At 33.8% G+C, this 21,387-nt stretch overlaps 1 protein-coding gene across 1 annotated transcript in view; it reads left to right on the top strand.

Annotated features, from left to right (window-relative positions):
* Positions 1–21,387, top strand: part of LOC124540617 (neuromodulin) — a 233,816-nt gene that overhangs the window by 32,093 nt on the left and 180,336 nt on the right. The gene's annotated exons all lie outside the window — the stretch shown is intronic.

Below are 21,387 nucleotides of genomic sequence, written 5' to 3' on the forward strand. Positions count from 1 at the left end.
TAGGTTGATAAGTGGTCACCACCGCCCATAGATAATTGTGCTGTAAGAAATTTTAACTATTGCTTTCATTTGCAATGTGCCACCAATCTTGGGTACAAGAATGCACCGTCCATTGAGTCTATTATTATTACCTTATCCTTCAAGCCGGAACACATCATTACTAAGTATTGTTATTAGGTGGTATCTACCCAAACGGGCCTTCAAAAAGCCTTACCACCAAGAAGGTATTATATATTATTAAACATTCATTTTTTTATCGCTTACTAAGCACCTATGGGTACGCGTATTTTAGCAATAGAATAAAAAAATATTTCTCTAGAGGTTTGAAAATGGAACGTTTAAAGTAAACGATATAGATGTTCTCATTATTACTTATTAAAATTCGCTTACTATCTATTTTTTTGAATTTATTATTTTGAAAATAAAGATATACCTTTTTGTAAATCTTAATTTTCGATAAACTGTAGGTAATTATTGGAGGTTTTCAAAGGTCATTTCGACGTTATTTCATATGATGAATAAATAAAATAAATTGTATTGAAGTTATTTCTTAATTTTTTCAAGGGGTTTTAAAAAATAAGTATTGTTATTTCTGGTGAATCTTAATATAAATTTTCTAGATTGTATTCAATATTTTACAAAACAACACTGTTTTACGTAATGTTTTAACTGGTCATTTACGACATTCTTATCGAAGTAAAAAAAAATAAACTTGATTATTATAAAGTTTGTTTTATAATAGTCAAAAATATGATATATAATTGATCTAGTTGGACCTGCGGCTTCACCAAAGCGAATTTTATAAATGTGCCTGCAGCTTAAACCGTCGCTCCATGTTTTACCCCCTCGAGGGGTGAATAATAAAATGTGGCATGTCCGTCACTGGAGACTTAAAATATCTCGAAATCGAATTACATCTAAATCGGTTCAGCGTTTTAAACATCACACACGAGAAAACATACGAAGTTTTACATTTATAATATTAGTGATTAATTACACACACACACATATACAAATAGAAGATCGTGTATAATAAACGTTCTATTTTGAAAATTTTAAAAGTGACATTCTTTCTTTTTAAATATCTTTAGGCTAAGGTTCTATTGCTGAAAGACACGTACCAATAGGCGCTTAGTACACCGGCACAGATATTTTATGTTAGAGCAAGCGCGCACTGGTGATTTTTGTCACGGGGACTTTAAAGTGTTTGTCATTCTCACGTCACGTTTCCAAAGTGAAGTGCGCTCATTAATAGAGACAGTGACAAAACATTTTCGAAATCGAAGTGTCATTTGCCACCATGGATTTCGAAGAGACGGTCATTCTCTGTGAACTCGTGAGACTCGGGAGAAAAAAAAAGCGAAGAGAATACTGGGTACTAATTTCTTCCCACGCTTTAATTTTTACATGAGTATCTGAATATTCTTTCAATTTTTTAACATAAAGAGCTGGTCTCTTTTCCACTTCTATTAACATTATCAATATCGTCTTCACGAAATTTACGTTTTGAATAGATGGTGACGCCATTTCGCGCGCGTTAAAGTCGGCAGTCAAAATGCAAATGGCGAAAGACTGACGACGAGAATGACAAATTTGTCACAAGTGCGCGCATTGCTATGAAAAAACGTTAAGACGCTGACAGTTTCGTCACGGTCTTGTACACAAATGTCACCCAATAGTCACGTCGTAACATGCGCGCAACTCCATATATATACACGGACATGACAAGAGTGAAGAAACAGTCACCATGACAAAAATCACCAGTACGCGCTAGCTCTTAATGTATATCTAATGATATATACCTACTTCTAGTAAACGTAACTTTAAAACGCGTCACATCACGTAACGCTTTTTAAAGAAATAAACGAAAATGTCACGGGATGCCCGTCAGCTGTCAATCGTTAAAATTGATGTTATAGAAAGATTTTATATTTAAAGAAAGGCAATGAATAAAAGTGGATTAAAATAAACAATACATTTTTCTTATTAATATAATAATAAATAACACAATAGTATGACTTAGATTCTTAATTATTTTATGTTTCGGATGACTGATGATTTATCTTTACCAGAATAGAACGTGTTAGAGTTATTTCTTGTTACACATTGTATAACTATAATTTATTAGAATAATTTAGTTAATAATATGTCCATTGACTATTTTTAGAATATGTTGTAATGTAATATTTTAATTGTTCACGATGAATACTGGCCGATTGTCTGATACTGGCCGGTAAGAAAGAGAATGTCAAGAAATCGAATGCGGCGGCAATGTTTGGTAATATTTATTTTATTAATTTGGAAATAATGAGAATGAAAGGCTAAATTTAGACATAAAATACGGGATGTATTGTAAAACAGGAATTAGTGGATAAAATGAATGTGAAAATAGTGCTAATAAACGAATCTGGAAGAATATCGTTGTTTAAACTCGTGACCATCCTAACAAACGTTTTTATTATGTGTGGAAAAAAGGATAGGTACATTTGGCGGGCTTTAAAAATACAACAATGCGGACATTCAAAATGGCGGTTTTTCTATAAAATATGGCGGCGGCGTCTGTATAAAATAGAGTCGGTCCGACCCCCAGGCGTAATGATAGATATTTCACATCGAAATATGACGATATCAAAAATTGCGATACTACGACACTTTAATACCGTACCGTATATTTACGTATACAACCGTGGCACATATTATATGTATATACATAAGTGGCGTTGATGGTAAGTGACCACTACCGCCCATAAACAACAGCGCTGTAAGTTTGTGCTTGTAGTTACACTGGGTCACTCAACCCTCAAACCAAAATAATACTGGGTATAGCTGTTTGTCTGGTAGAACGTTTAATGGTGGTATACCTATACAAAAGGGCTCACATAAAGCGCTACCACCAATGAAATGGTAAATATTATTAAAAATTCCATTTATAAACGGATAAAAAAATTGACTTATAATCTACTTGATAACAGCATTATAAACTACAAAACATATAATTTATACGACGACCTCCATGGTCGAGTGGTGTGTACACCGGTTTTCGGTTTCGGTTCGATTCCCGGCCAAGTTGATGTAGATTACCATTAGTTTTCTATGTTGTCTTGGGTCTGGGTGTTTGTGGTACCGACGTTACTTCTGATTTCCAAAACACAAGTGCTTCAGCTACTTACATTGGGATCAGAGTAATGTGTGTGATGTTGTCTCATATTTATTTATTTATATCTTCCTAAAGATTTCTGAATGTTCTACAGGATTAAATGTACTTAAAACTTATTACAAATTAGCTACCCTTCTCAGCTTTACGCGGGTAGAATAAGGTCTGCTGGTTTTTAAGCTGGTTTTTAAGTTACCACTTCTATCGGGCATCCCGAAACACATGTGATATTTTAACCAGTTTTCGTTAGTAGTAGACCTTTGTACAAGCCTACCTAGGTAAGTAGCATCTTTAATCAGATATTCTACCGCAAAATAGGAATACTGAGTATTATTGTGTTTCGATTTGAAGGCTATGTGAACCAGTGGTTCTACAAGTACAAGACACTATAGTTCCCAAGGTTGATGCTGAATTGGCGTTTTAGCCAGGAATAGGAATTACTAACATTCATTGCATCAAACATAAAAACATTCTAATTCAGACGTAAAACAATTTGCTAATATTTCATTCCAATCGGACGAATGGCTCAGATTAAACAAGAAACAGACATACAAAAGTTATTTATTTATGTATAGAATCGGTAAACGCTTTGTAGTAGGTAACAGACTTTATAGCTACCCCTCTTTACGTGTAACAGAGCTTTACCTTTGTTTTCAAAAGCCTTGGATAGTAAGTTACGGAGTTCGGCCTACTTTTACTTAATTCTCATAAGGCTCTGATGTGACGTGACGTCACATCTACGCAGTCGTTATGTCTACTTATTTCGTGGTGAATTTTAATGGGGCACTGAATATTGATGTTCTTGCTTTTTGTTTCTAATTTTGTCTTTTGCTTGGGAATATTAGGGATGGTATTATGGCGTACTAACTGTTATTGTAGAATACTTCTAGAAGTGTTCCTCGAATAATCTACCTTAAGCCAGTAGTGGGAAATTTACCGGCTATTAAAGAAAAACATCTTGAAAACAGATTAAAACGATTGCTTATTTTTTTTTAATCATACAAAAAGATTAACATATATTGCATTGACTATCTCATTGGTCTAGCGGCGGCGATAATAGACGTCAGAACTTGAGGCCTGGATTCAAATCCAAGCTTGACACGATCATTTTTTCGACTATTTTATCGGAAACAAATCAGTAACATCAGATCTAGAAGTTGGAAGTGTCAATATTGCACTAATTTTGGGGTGAAATACAAATGCTATTACTTGGCATACTATGATGTCTGGCTGGCAAGCATGGTTTCATTGTACTAAAGCTAAGTAAACATTGGTCTGTGCTATCTAGGAACTGCTTAGACTTATTTTGATTCCATTTTGTTTGTGTGTTATTGTTCCTCCTCAGTCGATCTGTTCGTACCATTTTATCAGATAATTTCAAAGCTATGATATTTCATTGTGCCTTTTATTGACAAACAAACAGCAATACAACGTGAACTTTTATCATTATTGTTTGGCGTAATCCACGTACACCCACGATTCGTCTGAAGCGAAGTTTTTAATCCTATTCGACCAAAATATCCCAACAACAACAACAGCCTGTAAATTCTCACTGCTGGGCTAAAGGCCTCCTCTCTCTTTGAGGAGAAGGTTTGGAACATATTCCACCACGCTGTTCCAATGCGGGTTGGTGGAATACACATGTGGCAGAATTTCTATGAATTTTGTCACATACAGGTTTCCTCACGATGTTTTCCTTCACCGCTGAGCACGAGATGAATTATAAAGACAAATTAAGCACATGAATCAGCGGTGCTTGCCTGGGATTGAACCCGCAATCATCGGTTAAGATGCACGCGTTCTAACCACTTTGCCATCTCGATATAAAATATCCCAAAATATCCCATAGTATATTTATTCATTGGTGAATATAACATTCATCTGTTAGCTGTAAACATTATTATGTCTTTGTATAAGGCTCTACTTCATTTTCCTTTAGAAATTTCTACACACAAAAAACCCTGTTCCTTTCGACGCGACGGTTCTTCTCAGATCGGAAGGTCTTTTGAAACCCTGAGGTATTTTTTATTTTGACTATTAATAAGGGTAATGCTTCTGCATTGAATAAATTAATTAGTTTAGTTTGTAAATATTACTATTTATGCAATAACGCGATATATATTCCATTATTAATGTTTTCTTTGACTTTTCTACTATGTTCATGAGTAGTAAAATATTTATTTAACGTAGAAAGACTTATATAACAAATGAAAATTGCAATTTCTTTGTACCCTCAAAGAAAAAGATAAAGAAAGAGTAAATAGATCACATGATGGTAAGTGGTCACCACCGTCTATAGATTGATGATGTTAGAAATAATAATCATTCTTTATTTCACACAGATGCACTACCAACCTTGGGAGCTTAAATCTTATTTCCCCTTGTTACACAGAGTCACTCATTATTAAAACAGAAACAACACAATACTTAGTATTGTAGCAATAGAATATCTGAGTAATCGCAAGCACATATTTTAAATATACCAAAATCGATTTTATTTTTTTGTATTGCTTCGCTACGAGTTGGAATATCGATTTTATTTCAAGCCGAACTGTACTCCCAACTAAGTTTGTGTGTTGGCTCCAGCTGTCTCCTTGGAACTCTTTTATTTTCGACGACAAGTATTTCCTTGGTCTGGGTATGCGTTATTAAAGTGGCAAGTTTCATTATAATCGATTCACTCGTTATCTCGATATACGTTCAGAAAGATGTAGATTGCATTTTTATCAAATAAAATTTTCTGATTGGTTAAATATATCGTCGTCAGCAAATATTAGTACGCTATTGGATAATGAACATAGGTCTTCCCCAAGGTACACAAAAATCTTACCAATTATAAAAATAATAACTTTACAGTATTCATACATATTTACTCCATTTAATTTATTTTAATGTGACTATAACCTTTTTGATTACATTAATGTAAATATGTAGTTTAGAATGAATTTATTTTCGGAGTGTATAAGCCAAGATGGCCTACTTATTATAATGATAATATGTAATCTTAATTTGTAACTGATCCCATGCTTGACGCTGTAGGAAAACATTGTGAGGAAACCTGCATGTGCTTAATTTCATATGAAGCAAAGTGGTGAAATATATGTGTAATAATATGTGATCTTTTAATTATTTCTCAAAAGTAGTGTAGTATTGGGATATATACAGAATGTTACTGTATTTTAGGTTACTTTTTTTTAAATTTATTAAAGTGCAATTTTTGTGTTACATTTGATGCTGATTTACTTATTTTTATAATCTATTTCATTACTATAGATTACACAATAACTTGCAATTACATTCCGATATAAGAAAATGAAGAAAATAATATAACTCTAAAGCAATTATAATTGTGAAAAATTCAAATAAAAGAACGTCCTAGCACAAAATTTAGTTCATTTTTCGAAACATTAAATGAAGCCGCATTTTTCGGTAAGCTTTTTTATTTTTCAACGCCAGTTAACGAGGTCGATCTTGGTGCATGTGTTTTTAAGTGAAATCCCTTTCAAATGAGTTCAAAGTTTTTTGTACTTCGGCATAACTTGAGCAATTTAAGAAAACTGAGTTACTTTTTATTAATTTTGAATATTTGGACTTCTTCCTTCGTTTATTCGCTGAAATATATTTTAAAGGCAGGTATTAAGGTCCCGCTCAATTAAAGTATGTTTTTATTAAGATGTATAAGTACGACACAACTTAGATGTATCATCGGTAAATTCAATGAAACCGATTACAGCCGATTTACACAACCAGTAGAAATAGCTCCCTATCGCGCCATTCGACGCTGTTCATCGCTACAGATTCTAGCCTCAGTTCAACCCGAGAAAGGAAGTGCATGTAAAACGTGTAAAATTGACGAATATATTCGGTCATATAATATTACAAGTTATTACGTTTGTATAAAGATCATATTCACATAAGAAATAAGTATTGATAATATGAGATAGCGTACTTAATTCGGATGCGATTGGTTTTATGATGCTACATCTAAGTTGTGTCGTACTATGCAATCTAGATATGTATGTTTAGTATATGTGAGTCGGACCTGCGAAGGGTTCCATACCGTTATCTATAAAATTGTCAAATATTTAATTTACTCTTTCTTAACATTTGCTTTTTGCACATCTGTGAAAATTTTATTGTATCGTTCATGAGATGCAGCAGCGTGGTGATAGATGGACAGAGCGGAAGTCTTAGTAATAGTTTCCCGTTTTACCCTTTTAAATATATTCTCATCTCTAATCATTGATTATGTTTTATATAAGTATTTTAATACTCAATCTTTTTAATTTCAACTTTCAATATATGTAGATTAACATATCAATTAATGTTTTCATTTCGTTAACATACATATATGTAGTACTATGATAGTACATGGTGAGACTAACTGTCAACAGTACAGTATTTGCCAATTTAATTAAATTTTATATAAATAAAGTAAGTTACACTTTTCTTTCAAGTTAAATAAGCGTGTAACTTAAACTAAAATCAAAAAGTGCTTACTACAAATATATACGGGATATTTACCATGTTTTTTTATTTTTATTTCTCGTGAACAAGACGAGATGGCCCAGTGGTTGGAACGCGTGCATCTTAACCGATGATTGCGAGTTCAAACCCAGACAAGCACCGCTGATTCATGTGCTTAATTTGTCTTTATTCATCTCATGCTCAGCGGTGAAGGAAAACATCGTGAGGAAACCTGCATGTGACAAATTTCATAGAAGTTCTGCCAAATGTGTATTCGACCAACCCGCATTGGAACAGCGTGGTGGAATATGTTCCAAACCTTCTCCTCAAAGGCAGAGGAGGCCTTTAGCCCAGCAGTGGGAATTTACAGGCTGTTGTTGTTGTTGTGAACAAGACATTCGTAGATAATGTCGAAATATCGAGCACCACCGAATAAGTATAAAAAAGTGATAAATATCAAGTTTTTAATAATTGTAGTCATTACAAATATTAGCATGTTAATTTAAAATATTAAAAAGAGGTTATATGTGAAAAATATCGTATTAAAAAAAAAGCAAAATTTTGTTAAATTTTGCTTTTTTTTTTTTTAATATCCGTGTAAACAAAGCAAGCATCAAAGCATCGTTGGTAGATAAAATAATAAATTATTGTTGTTATTTGTGCATAAACTGCCTTTTATCACGCTATCATACCTTCGCTCGAAGCCCTGATTAATGCTCCGCGGTAATTAAATAACTTTGTATCTAAATATAGCCACTGAAAGCGAGTAGTCTGTCTGGTGATTTTAGTTATTTTGTAGCATTTTATAATAGACTGGGTATCACCCTCTTAATAGATATTCTACCCCTAAACAGCAGTATTCACTATTGTTGTGTTCCGGTTTGAAGGGCGAGTGAGCCAGTGTAACTACAGGCACAGGGGACATAACATCTTAGTTCTCAGGGTTGATGGCGCATTGACAATGTAAGGAATGTTTAATATTTCTAACATCGCCTTTGTCTATGGGTTGTGGTTACCTCTTACCATCAGGTGTGTGGTCGTCTGCCAACATATACTATAAAAAAGGACTTTTTAATGGTATTTTCTCCCAAAATTAAACGGAAATTGACCAGGGCGTAGTGTACAAGCACGGAGTGTCTTTCACTTTGAGACAGAAAACCGTCTCGATCGAAGAAGATACTTCAAACTTAGGACATACAAGACTTTTTTTTTTGGTATTACTAAAAATCACGACAAAAACCAGCATTTTTTTTTACTTGATTGAACCTAGGACCCGTGGTATGAAGCCGTATAAGATGACCACAAGACTAACAAGAGTATTCAATTATGATGAAAATGTGAATGTTTCTTTCATAAGAACCGTCTCGCCAACTTGAGTCTGCTCTATTATAAACTTTGTCATGAAAGTCGTTAAAAGATTTTATCAAGTCTTTTTATTATTCAGACTTAAACTTTTAAGTGTACTAATGTATACATAAAAATAATTTTTATAGTATGCCGTCTGTATCCGACATAATTCATAGATTTTGTCATTATATTTCTGATGGGTCAATCTTCGTAACTAAATAATGTTTAAAGTTATTAATTTCTGGATATTTACCATGTTTTTTATTTTTGTTCGGTGGTACTCGATATTTCGACATTATCTACGAATGTCTTGTTCACGAGACTGACTGATAAATATAATAACAAATACGAGAGACATAAAAGATTAGTTAACGTTTTGAATTTAAAATAATCTTACAGTCATATTCACGTCTACCAATAAGGTTGGAAGTCTGCGTTCCTATTTTGTTTAAAAAAAGAATTCAAATTTAAATAAACATCTACTGGCCACTATTCAAAGCGGTCATGATTTGTACAATCGCTTTTTTTTCATTTTTATTCGTATAATTATAACAAAGGTCTTACATGTAATTCCTAAAAATAATAAAATAAAATACTTAGTTCGCGATGTTTTTACCAATTCCCTCAAAGTTCAGTTTTCTTTATGATCGCAATATAATACTTCAACAATATCTTGAATTGTATGGAAAATGTCTCGTTCAATACAGTACGTATGCCTCTGTGGCAAAGGTTTTTATTTTAACAAAGAGTTCGCATATACATATATTTTTTAATCTGTCATCTCTAGAGTGAATGCGCTTTGACCCACACGTATATACGTCTCCTTATATTTTTATATATATATATATTTTTTCTTTTTAAATGCAGGTGTTAATACTGTGAAGAGAGCATACTTAAGTTTTTTTTTGACGCTCTTTTGAATCATGTCTTGGTTCGTGAAAACCAAATATAATTAAATTTATACACCCTGTTGAAAATCGACGAATACTAACAACAAGCTGTTTTATGTCTTTTATCTATATTTATAAAAAACATTATGTTCTTTAAATTAATACCGTTATATACAGGATGTTTCAGAAACGGTTTTAATTTCAACCAATAACGTAGCCATAAAAATGCGTGGTCGGTTTTTCTAGTCTTTTACACAATATTGTACTGTAGATATAACCGTACTAATTAATAGTTAATACTTTAGCCATGGCCCAGTGGTTAGAACGCGTGCATCTCAACCGATCATTGCGGCTTCAAACCCAGGCATGCACCTCTATATATATGTGCTTAATTTGTGTTTACAATTCATCTCGTGCTCGGCGGTGAAGGAAAACATCGGGAGGATACCTGCATGTGTCTAATTTCATCGAAATTCTGCCGCATGTGCATTCCACCAACCCGCATTGGAACAGCGCGGTGGAATATGCTCCAAACTCTCTCCTTAATGGAAGAGGAGGCAAGGTCTACCGGGTTTACCCACTAAAAACCAGCGGTACCCGTCTTTAGGCGGGCGCCACGAAATCGCTTATGCATGCTACTGTGACGCCCTGATTGAATCCATAGCCTATACCAAACGACCAAAATATATTTGTGATACAAGTACCGTGTATACATACATATGAATTTAGTAAAAAGTGGTTATTTTAATATTACATTTTATTATATGTATATGTTTTATAGATATAAGAAGCGATTTATAACGGGCGAGAAATCTTAGTACAATAAATTCATCCTATCTCAAACATTAATAAAAACTTTAATAAATTTTACAAGAGAATTACAATTATGTTTCGACAAAAATGTTTCAATCAAATGTTACACAAATAAACGTTGCTATGTAAAAAAATCTTGACGACCTCCGTGGTCGAGTGGTGTGTACACCAGTTTTCATGGGTACGCGACTCTGAGGTTCGGGGTTCGATTCCCGGCCGAGTCAATGTAGAAAATTCATTAGTTTTCTATGTTGTCTTGGGTCTGGGTGTTTTTGGTACCGTCGTTACTTCTGATTTTCCATAACAAAAGTGCTTAAGCTACTTACATTGGGATCAGAGTAATGTATGTTATGTTGTCTCATATTATATAGTAGCGTTGTAAAAAAACCCTGCATTTATATATGATCATAGACGGAAAAGCTCAATAAAATATAACAATGGACCGACCTGGTGTTGAACCCACAACCTAGACCAAACGAGCCAGTCGCAAATTCCTTACAGGGCTAAGGTCAGCTAAGGTCCTTAGAGCCTAGAGGTGAAGCAAGAACAGTAAATAGCGAAAACTTTGCAAACAGCGTTTATTTAGATAATAGGAATCATAATCCTTTATAAATGTGTGAAACGTTTATGTGTGTATACTAATTAAGACTTAACGTGGTACAACTAATAATATAACCTCCGGCCATGTCGGATTAACATAAACAGTGCCAAAGAGTATTTTTTTACTTTTAAATGAGTTAAATAATTAAGTTTATCTTAAACATTAAAAGTAATGTGTTTTCTTCATAAAATAAATATTTAAACATTACTTTTTAAGAGTTAAACTAATTAACTTTTTAAGAGAATTTCTTAATACATCTTCTATACATATAATAAACTTGGAGTGTCTGTTTGAAAGATTAAAATAGCCTTTTTTCAGTCAATGCATATGCATGTATACACGGTACATATGCAAAAGTATTGTCTGTCTGTTTATTGCGGCTAATCTCTGGAACGGCTGGATCGATTTTGACGGGACTTTCACTGACAGATAACTGATATAATAAGGAGTAACTTAGGCTACAATAATATTTTTTGTTAAATTCAAACTCGTACAAGGTCGCGGGCACGGCTAGTAATTTATAAAATGAATATCAACAATTTTATAGGACTAATTTTGTGAAACACTGACAAAATGTACACCAATTTCAATGTAAGTTTTGTATGTAAGTTTGTTAAAACCAGCATGTAAGCTTCCTTCAACTAGAAGGATAGCAGCTCATTCACGCTTCTCCGATTTATCTGAGACAGGTTTCCTCACGATGTTTATCATAAAAACTCAGTGGTATTTGAACCTTGAAAAGTCATTGAACACGAAACCTTTGGGTAGAATAATAATCCCGTTATATATAAGCTGTGGACGCGACTTGTAAAGTGTTTGAATGTCACAAAAAGTTTTTATTGTAGCCTATATTACTCCTTATTATATCAGCTATCTACCAGTGAAAGTCCGTGCATGCCGTTCCAGAGATAAGCCGAAACAAACAGATAAATAGGCAGACAAAAATTGGTAAGTGTACCTATGTATGTTATTTTAATATTACAAACAGATACTACAATTTTATTATATCTATAGATATAATTAGCGATTTATAATAGACGAAAAATCTTGGTACAATATACAAATCCTTTCAAACATTAATATAACTAAATATGCACTAAAAAGTAATAAAAATAATTGCGTATTCAACATATTTTTTAGAGTCCCTAAGTAAAATGGAATGAAAAATATTAGACTACTTAAAAGTCGATTTACGATTATATAACGTAGTTATAGTTATTGTTATAGTTGTAGGTGATGTCCATACGGGAAGCACTACCTTTCAAACAAAAAAAATATCAAAATCGGTCCGACAAACATAAAAAAAAATCAGACGAAATGATAACCTCCTCCTTTCTGAAGTTGGTTGAAAAACCAAACAAAAGTAACAAGAGAATTATCACTTCAGATCATTTTTTAATGTGTACATAAAACAAAAAAGGTTGGTTTACTAGTATATACGTCATGCTGTGATGTCGTATTATATACCCACTTAAGTACAAAGTCGTGTACGAGATATCGATCAAACACTACCTAGGTCTCAGTTCTTCGTGATTAACTTTAACTTTGAAACGACTTTGTGTAACTATACACTTAATAATTATTACAATCTATATTAATATTATAAATTTGAAGGTAACTTTGTTTGACTGTCGGTCTTTGACGACCAAACCTATAAACCGAAATTAGTGAAATTTGTTATGAAGCAAACTTGGACTCAAAGGAAGGACAAAGGATATTTTTTTGCCTGACACATGACAACTAAACCCTAAAACGCAAGTGGAACAGCGGGCGACTATTGGAAATTAATAATAATAAAGAAATAAATATGAGACAACATCACATACATTACTCTGATCCCAATGTAAGTAGCTAAAGCACTTGTGTCATGGACAATCAGAAGTAACGACGGTACCATAAACACCCAGACCCAAGACAACATAGAAAACTAATGAACTTTTTTCTACGTCGAGTCGGCCGGAAATCGAACCCGAGACCTCGGAGTGGCGTACCCATGAAAACCGGTGGACACACCACTCGACCACGGAGGTCGTCAAAATTACATTTTGTGAATATACTAGCTACGTGTTTAATAAGAGTCAACATATTTTTTTTTGTGTAATAGGTGCGGACTGACAAGCTCTGAAGACCATCTGATAGTTAGTGGTTACCACCGCCCATAGATATTGTCGCTGTTAGAAGTTTTACCCATCCCCCACTTCGCCAATGCGCCACCAACTTTGGGAACTAAGAAGTTAATTCACTTGTGCCTTTATTGAAGGACAAGTATACACTTGCTTTCTTTGGGGCTAATATCTTATGAAGTAAGCCTCACTGGGCATAATCGGTAGTATAGTTGAGATAGGTATAGAGGTCTAACACAAAAATATCTTTAACTAAGAAGTTTTACAGCTTAAAATATGTAACCTTGAAATATAAAGCCAGCTGTTCACAATACATTTATTACTGAATTTGTTCGTAATCTCAGGTTTTAAATTGGCTATGCATTACCAATTCAAAGATTCAAATGATTTATTATTGTAAGCGATTATTAATCTCGCGCTCTTTGAAGAAAAATATCGTCAGAGGATATTTTTATTACAGTTGTGTAAATAACAAAATTGTAACGATCCTTTAGGAATACATAAATTTAAAAGATATTCTGCTCATTTTCAAATTCCTATTAATAAATTCAAATCTCATTTTATTAAAAAACATTTATATAAAATGATTACTAATTGAAATATTTAATTGATCATGCTATAGATTGTCAGTGCGCCACCGGCTTTGGGAACTAAGATGTTATTTCCCTTGTGCCTGTAGTTACCGGTTCATTAATTTAACAGACATACAGACATACTGAGTTTATTCCTGATAGTGGTTTTATAGTTTTATCTTTTATATATAGGTTGGCGGACAAACAAATGACCAACGTGATGATAAGTGGTCACCATCGCCCATAGACAATGGCGCTCACCAAAGCGCCACCAATCTTAGTAAGTAACATATTATGTTTCTCGTACCTGTTGTTACACTGACTCACTCATCCTTCAAATCGGAACACAGCAATTCTGATTACTGCTGTTTGGTGCGTTTTGGATGACCTACAGAGACGGTTAAATCAAACTGACTTTGACATTTTGAAATGGCCTTACGTCTAATGTAAGCATATAAAATTTACGATGTAATTTGCTTTTAGCGTGCAATAAATCCTTAAAATCGAAATATTCTTTATTCGAGTAAGTCCCTACACGGATCATGTTGCTGAATTGAAATGAATGTTAATCATACAAGATTGTTTGTTAACTTTGCGTGAATCTATTTGGACATCCAGGTTTCAAAGTACTCGATAATATAAATACTAAGAGATAATTTTGATAGGCATGTGTGGACGTCCTCAGGCACGGTGGAGTGACGATATACGCAAGGTGGCAGGCAGGAGCTGAATGCGAGTAGCCGAAGAAAGACACAATGGTGTGCACTTGGAGAGGCCTATGTCCAGCAGTGGACTAAAACGGGCTCATGATGTGATGATGTGATGTGATGTGTGGTGTTACACGATTCGATAGAGTATGGAGACAAGAGAAGAGAGTATAGTACGACACAAATTAGATGTAGCATCGGAAAATGCAATGGAATGAAAATAAAACCGATTACTACCGATTTACACGACCAATAGAAATAGCTCCCTATCGCGCCATTCGACGCTATTCGTCGCTATAGATTCTCGCGCCAGAGAACGCAAGTGCATGTAAGTTGACGTGTCAAATTGACGAATATATTAGGTCATATGATATTACAAGTTATTACGTTTGTGCAAATATCATATTCGCATAAGAAATAAATATTGATAATTTGGGATAGCGTACTCAATTCGGATGTGATCGGTTTTACGAATTTTGCCGATGCGACATCTAACTTGTATCGTACTATACATGAGAGTAAGTTTGAAAGTTGCGGTAAACGAGAAGCTGTGTGGAAGTCGGCTATCATGGTATGGACAATTGGCCATGTTTGCAGAGGAATGAGGATTATGTTGAGAGTTCTGGGGCATGGATGTGGTATATAGAGTAAGGGGATCATCATATATTGTAAATTGATATTATAAAAAAAAAAATTGATCCCGCTGAGTTTCTTTCGCCGGTTCTTCAGGTCTGAGGTTTTATATTCCGAACCGGTGGTAGATTTTCGACTATCAATAAGAAAGTGTGAACACTTCCATTTTGAATAAAGGATTTTGACTTTGATCAAAGAAACGATCGAGAGATTGAGTATATATACATATCGAAGACGACGATATGGTTGGAAATAATATTGCTTTTGAGATGACGTCAGACGGAGAAGCATACTTCTACACCCATAGGTGAAGATATACTGCGCCGACCCCAAGTAGAATTGACATAATGGTACCAGAATGATGCTGATAGTGACTTTTTTAGATATTATTGAATCCAAAAAATTTTGTATATATTATGTAGTTCACCTATGAAAAATCACAGCAATATATTATTTATTTTTGTAGCTATATCTTAATACAACATATAGAAATAAATTGCATGACCATTTTAAGCTGCACGAAATCACAATGTAATATTTCATGTCGTTCGTTTATGCGTGAACTTAAAAAAAGTCGAATATATATTTAAAGTTCAATGACCTAGACGCAGATGACAAGTTATTTGGCATTAAGTACACAGACGGGCGCCAAGAATGTCTTAGATGTCTTTGTAATGACATAGTTTATTTATTAATTTGGAATAATTGCATTAAATTTACATAAGGGTGGCATGTCCGTGCCGGTTTTTGAAAAACATGACGCCAGCATTGCTGACGTCACGAGTGTCAGAGTTTCGATCTTCGGTGGTATGAAATAAAACTCAGGAAATAATCCTCTCTGATTTATTCCAATATGAGACAGTCCGATCGCTCCGACGGCTCGACCAAGTCTGTCGATACCGGCGGGCGCTTGATCTTTTGTAACAAAAACAGGTGGGTAGACTTATTCACTCAACATAACAGCTGTTTACAAACACTAAAATATTTTAGACTAATTTAACATTTCAAAATTCACTAAAAATTATTAATTTAACAATCAAACAGTTTTAAATTATTATTATTATTAAAATAATCATTCCTGAACACGTGTTTTTCTTAAATTCGTGGTTTCGCGCCTACATACATAATTAATTCAAAAGATTTGAATTAGGGAACTTATTATATTTAAATTTATTTGCAAAGCTTAGCTTGATTAAGTATTTATATGCATACAGTCATCTTGTTTGTATGTGCGTCTCTCAATTCTAATGAACGACGAAAGGCTTAAGAGATGAAGAGCTTGGAGAGTGATTAAATGTTAATTTATTAATTAAATAGGATTTAATATATTATATAAATTACTGAATGTATATTAGTTTTACTAAATGGCAAAAGAATGTAAATTTTATTAAAAAATAGAAATATATAGTATGTTTTGGTAAGTGTTACTAAATGAACAAGAGTAATTTCTAATTACGCTGTTCAAATAAGATAAATCCCCTAGTACTTTTACTTGGTGTAGGGCTTTGTGCAAGCCCGCCTGGGTAGGTACCACCCACTCATCAGATATTCTACCGCTAAACAACAGTACGCAGTATTGTTGTGTTCCGGTTTGAAGGGTGAGTGAGTCAATGTAACTACACGCACATGTGACATAGCATCTTAGTTCCCAAAATTGATGGCGCATTGACGATGTAAGGAATAGATAATATTTCTTACAGCGTCATTGTCTATGGGTAATGGTGACCACTTACCATCAGGTAGCCCATATAGTCGTCCGCCAACCTATTCCATAAAGAAAAAATGTAAACTACTAATTGTCCGGCATTTTTGTTCGTGTTTTTAACTTTGGTCGTTATGTTAAATTAAAAAAGTAGCCCATGTCTTTCCCACCTACCTACCAAACTTCAAAACACATTCGTTTCAGTGATTTGACTATGAAAGCAACAAAAAGTCAGTCACACATAACGATTTCAATTCGTATTTATAGTATTAGTTTAGAATAGTGAGTTACAATTTGAATTCGATAACGTCGTATGTTTGCTGCTAAGCATATATCTGTACTTAATAATCATTAAATTAATATTTTAATATGTGTAATGTAATACTATTAATAAATAAATAAAAAAATATGATTTTCAATAGTCATCACTTGATTGATTGATTATGAGAAAAAGTGATATTCATAGCATTGGTACAAGGAACAAACACAAACTTGTTACTCCTGTTACTCGACTGCATAGAGTCAGTAACTCCTTTGAGGGGCAATTTATACGGTTTTACAACAGGATCCCAGTAAGCGTTCAAAATGCCTCTGTTGCTAAATTTAAACAAAAACTATTAAGGAACGCGTGTGTGCAAAAGGTTATTATATACAATTAATGAGTTTATGATCGATAGCACACCTTGGGAATGAAGCGATCGCCTCCTGGCTATTTCATATCATATTAAATTGTTTATATCTGAGAAAAAAAAACCCGCTGAGTTTCTTTCTTTCTTTCTTCGCCCGATCTTCTCAGGTCAGGGTATTTTCTTTTCCAAGCCGGTGGTACTGTTTCAATTGACCATCAATAAGAAAGTGTAATACTTTTATACCGAATAAAGTTATTTGAGTTTGAGTTTGATTTGAAATTACGACATCTCAAGAAGTCGTTCTACTTCAGTAAATTCAAACGAATCTAAATGCCACCACAGATTCACAACGAAACTAAATTAATACGTGTCTAGACTGATGTCTGCGCTGTACACATACTGATGCCAATTGTCCCGGGATCGATTCCAGTGGCGAGTCGAGTAACAAAAATTGTGTCTAGATTTTTGTACAAAGAAACTTTTTGCTGGATTGATTTCACTTGCAGACAATATAAAATAAATATTGGACAACATCACATACATTACTCTGATCCCAATGTAAGTAGCTAAAGAATTTGTATTATGGAAAATCAGAAGTAATGACGGTACCACAACCTAGACCCAAGACAACATAGAAAACTAATGAATTTTCTACATCGACTTAGCCGGGGATCGAACCCGGGCATCGGAGTGGCATGCCCATGAAAACCGTTGAACTTACTACTCGAACACTGAGGTCGTCAATCAACTTGTACACATTTAAGTTAAATTTATTTGACCCTGTGGTTTTTGTGAGCTAACTTTGTAACGATCGATACAAAGTTTACTTTAGGTAAGTAACAATCTGTTGTTCCACTGATAGACTAAGGCCTCTGTGGTGAGAGAGGAGATTGGGAGTTTATTGCACCACGCTGTTTGAATACGTGTTGATGGTCACGTGTTCTTCTTTACAGTCTGATATTTGTTTTCTTTTACAGATTTATACATACATATCAATGTTATTTTTAATGTTTACAAACTCTAGTGGTCTCTCTTTAATATAAAAAATGAACTTTCGATTTTATTTTGTATTATTAAAATAGTACATTATTTTCAAACACGAAACTATTATCCTAAATTTGTCTGTTAAAGTAACAATCTGTAAATTTCCCACTGCTGGGCTAATGGCCTCCTCTCCCATTTAGGAGAGGGTTTGAAAATATTCCACCACGCTGTTCCAATGCGGGTTCGTGGAATGCACATGTGGCAGAATTTCAATGAAATTAGACACATGCATGTTTCCTCACGATGTTTTCCTTCACTGCCGAGCACGAGATGAATTATAAACACAAATTAAGCACATATATAAGGTTAAGCTCTGTCTGTGCGCCTGTCTTAATAATAATATATTAAAATCTCAAAGTAAAACATTGATAAATAACTCATATTACACAACATAATATTATATAACGATAAAAAGTGCGGACTTACTAGGTGAACTTGCTCTAAGCCCTACCAACAAGCAAATTGTACATTATTTACTTAATTGTTCTTTACTCACATAAACTTAGCAATTAAAATAATTAAAGTTATATACTTACTTCTTCTTGCCTGTTTACGGTGGAATCTACTTTCTGGACCGGAGGATTTATATTTAAATTAATTTTAACATTTAATAGTGCTTTTATGTGCCCACTTCTATAAATAACTAGCGACGCGTCCCCTGTTTCCCACGAGTGCAATATTTATACTAAACATACTACAAAAATTGATTATTTACGACATCAAATTAGAAACTTCTAAAATTATCAATGATTCTTTTTTTTATATTTTCAAAATAATATTTACAAAAACCTTTCTTTTGAATCACCCTATCTATTGAAAAAAATTGCATCAAAATCCATGACGTAATTTAATATATCTAAGCATATAAATGGACAAACAGCAACTTGCAACTTGAGGCAAGGTATCCGTTTCTATAATAAAATTCCGCAGACATTTTCAACATTGCCGTTTCGTAAATTCAAATTGTTTATAAAAAATACATTGATCAAAAGGCATATTATTCGATACAAGATTAAATAGATGATAAAAAAGCGTGGAGTTAATACTTGTTGACTTCCAAGCAGGATATATTAATAGAAATAATTGTATTTAACTAACATAATTTTGTATTTTTGAAATGTAAAAAAGAGTAACTACTGAGTTTCTTGCCGGTTTGTCTCAGTAGAATCTGCTTTCCGAACCGGTGGTAGCTTCATTTAATTGTAAATGACGATTCAAAAGTGCTTGAAAAAGCCTTCTTGAATAAAGTTTATTTTGATTTGACTTACTTATAACTCAAAACTGTAATATTAAGGTTGGAATTGTTCAGATCACTCACTTTGAAAGGGACCGGTTTTTAATTGACAAAGTTTAAATCCGTCCAATACGTGACCAAAAGCCTAACAGTGTCATCCTTTTTGCGTTTTGAATATGTTGTTGAAATAGAAGTTATCAATTTATTTTAAGTGTTTCAATAAACAGAGTTTGGCGAAATATCTTATGTATTTTTTTTAATGGTATCGGTTGGCGGACGAGCATATGGGCCACCTGATGGTAAGTGGTCACCATCGCCCATAGACAATGACGCAGTAAGAAATATTAACTATTCCTTACATCGTCAATGTGCCACCAACCTTGGGAACTAAGATGTTTTGTCCCTTGTGCCTGTAGTTACACTGGCTCATTCACCCTTTTGACCGGAACACAACAATACTGAGTACTGTTATTTGGCGGTAGAATAACTGATGAGTGGGTGGTACCTACCCAGACGGGCTTGCACAAAGCCCTACCACCAAGTATAAAGGTTGATGAAGAAAGTTATTGATTTTTTTGTTGATGTTAAAAGTCGTACTAAACTCCTTTCCAAATAACATCCTCCGATCAAACCCCGACATCCCTCCCCAAAATTTAACGCGCCCTTCGCTCTCAATTAGAGATTAATATCGTATTGTCTGGTGCCCTTACCGACCCCTCTGAATGCATATTGAATATACCTAAAATATGTATACCGTCTGTTGAAACGGGCAATGACTTCATGGGTTTGAAACCAAGTGTATGAACCAAATAGGCAAATAATTGAGAAAGAAATGCTAAGAAAATAAGCATTGTTTATTCCTTTTCTGATATATAGTCTGTCAACAAATTTTTTTTTAGCAACCTGTAAAATTGGAACGAAAAGTTCGTATACAAATCATTGCTTATAAAAAATACTCATGTTTTTGTACATTATGATTTTATCCAAATATCTTATTGATAGTAATGTTATACGGACATGTGAAAGTAACCTTTTCACGTTCAAACCGTTGAGCCAATTTTGATGATTTTTCTTGTGGAAATAATTTAATTTTCCAGGTGGACATAGGCTATATTTTTTAATTAATTCGTCGAGGGGTTTAAATGGGGGGTGACGGTTTCTGTGCTATATGTACAGGCGTAGGTTCAGCGACCATTTAATGCAATGACATGTTTACCGCAAAAATGTAGAAATGTATTTTCATATTTCTTTAAATAAAAATCGACCACTAGATTGGCCAGAAATACTCCAGACATAAGCAGACGTAGCAGAAATGATTACGCGGGATATATTTTTCTTTTATTTTTTATTTAAAATGGTCTGGATGTAATTGCTTTGTTCCCGAGGTGTGTTGTTTAAGGGCGTGAACCTTTTCTGGGATCGTATTATTGCCCGTTAAGGGACTTGTTTAACCTATGTAGTCAGCTAACAT

The sequence above is a fragment of the Vanessa cardui genome, chromosome 26 (assembly GCF_905220365.1).
Source record: "Vanessa cardui chromosome 26, ilVanCard2.1, whole genome shotgun sequence".
Lineage (NCBI taxonomy): Eukaryota > Metazoa > Arthropoda > Insecta > Lepidoptera > Nymphalidae > Vanessa > Vanessa cardui.